The sequence below is a fragment of the Arachis hypogaea genome, chromosome 14, assembly GCF_003086295.3.
Source record: "Arachis hypogaea cultivar Tifrunner chromosome 14, arahy.Tifrunner.gnm2.J5K5, whole genome shotgun sequence".
NCBI classification, from domain to species: Eukaryota; Viridiplantae; Streptophyta; class Magnoliopsida; order Fabales; family Fabaceae; genus Arachis; species Arachis hypogaea.
Genome location: NC_092049.1, coordinates 64,905,970 through 64,908,267, shown reverse-complemented (window position 1 = coordinate 64,908,267; position 2,298 = coordinate 64,905,970).

Below are 2,298 nucleotides of genomic sequence, written 5' to 3'. Positions count from 1 at the left end.
TTGCCATTGAAGGAAGCCATGCGTGTTTGGAGAAGAAAACAGTAGGAAAGCAGAGATTTAGACGACATAGCATCTCCAGAACCTCAGCCTGTTTCTCATTACTGAATCACAAGTACTATTTATTTCATGTTATTTACCTTTCATAAACAAAGCCATTATATCATTTGAATCTCCTGACTAAGAATTACAAGATAACCATAGCTTGCTTCAAGCCGACAATCTCCGTGGGATCGACCCTTACTCATGTAAGGTATTACTTGGACGACCCAGTGCACTTGCTGGTTAGTTATGCAGAGTTGTGAAAAGTGTAATCACAATTTCGTGTACCAAGTTTTTGGCGCCGTTGCTGGGGATTGTTCGAATTTGGACAACTGACGGTTTATTTTGTTACTTAGATTAGGAAAAATTTATCTTTTTGGTTTAGAGTCACTAAAATTGAGTCTTCTATTATTGTTTTTGTTAAAATTTTAAAATCCTTATTTTCTTTTTCTAAATTTTTTTCGAAAATTTCTAATAAACTGATAATTGACTTTTCTGTTTGAGTTTAGTTTCATGCTTTAAGTTTGGTGTCAATTGCATGTTTTAATTTCTCTTTAATTTTCGAAAATATATGCATTGTGTTCTTCATTGATCTTCAAGTTGTTCTTGTTTAATTTCCTTGTTTGATCTTTAGTTTTTCTTATTTTTTGTTTTTCCTTATTTTTCTTGTGCATTTTCGAATTATTAGTGTTCAAAGTATAAAAATTTTCAAGTTTGGTGTCCTTTGTGTTTTTATTTTCTTAAAAATTTCCAAAATTTTGTTCTTGGTGATCATCTTGATCTTCAAAGTATTCTTGGTGTTCATCTTGACATTCAAAGTTTTCTTGTTTGTTTTCTTTGTTTTGATCTAAAAATTCTATGTTTGGTGTCATTTTATTGTTTTTATCTTTCCTCATTAAATTAAAAAAAAAACTATATTTTTTTCCTTTAATTACATATCATTTTCGAATTACCTAGGTTGACTTAGTCAAAATTTTTAAAATTTGGTAGTTTCTTGTTAGTCAAGTTAGAATTTCAATTTTAAAATTTATCTTTTTAAATCTTTTTCAATTCTTTTTTTTTTTTTACATTTTTCGAAAAACCTTTATAAAATTTTTCAAAATCTTTTTCTTTTCTCATTCATAATTTTCGAATTACTTGTCCCATTTTATTATTTTGATTGAAAAATTTTAAGTTTGGTGTTTCCTTGTTAAGAAAGTTTCAATCTTTAAAATTTTAAAATCATATCCTTTTCAAATCTTTTCTTTTATTTATTTATTTTCTTACAAGTATCTTTAATTTTAAGACATATCTTTTTTCAAAATTTCCTAACAACTTTCTCTCTCTTCATTTGTCGAAAATCATATCCAAAATTTTTTAAATCTTTTTAATTAATTAATCATTTAGTATTCGAATTTCTTTTATTTCTCTTTCTTTTAGTTTTTGAAATATATATTCTATTTTCCAATTATTTTATTTTATTTTCTTTTGAATTCGGTTTATCCTTAATTAAATAAATTACAAACAAAAATATTTTATTTTCTCCATCATGGACCTAAGTGGAAATGAACAGTCCAGAAGGACTCTGGGGTCATATGCTAACCCCACTAATGCTTCCTATAGGAGTCGTATCTGTATACCCCCCATCAGAGCTAGCAGTTTTGAGCTAAATCCTCAGTTCATTATCATGGTGCAGCAAAATTGCCAGTATTCCGGTCTTCCACAGGAAGAACCTATTGAGTTTCTGGCATAGTTCTTAAAAATTGCTGACACAGTACATGATAAAGAAGTAGATCAGGATGTCTATAGATTATTACTGTTTCCATTTGCTGTAAAAGATCAAGCTAAGAGGTGGTTAAATAACCAAACCACATCAAGCATAAGAACATGAAAATAGTTATCAGACAAATTCCTGAATCAGTATTTCCCTCCAAAAAGGATGACACAGCTAAGGCTGGACATCCAAGGCTTTAAACAAGAGGAAAATGAATCTCTATATAATGCGTGGGAGAGGTACAGAGGGATGCTAAGGAAATGCCCCTTTGAAATGTTTTCAGAATGGGTGCAGTTAGACATCTTTTACTATGGGCTTACAGAAAAGGCCCAAATGTCTCTAGACCACTCAGCTAGTGGATCTATACACATGAGAAAGACAACTGAAGAATCTCAAGAGCTTATTGATACAATTGCTAGGAATCAATATCTATACTTAAGTAGTGGGTCCTCTATGAAAGAAAAAGCTAAAGCAGTATCCACTGAATTTAGTCCTCAAGAACAAGT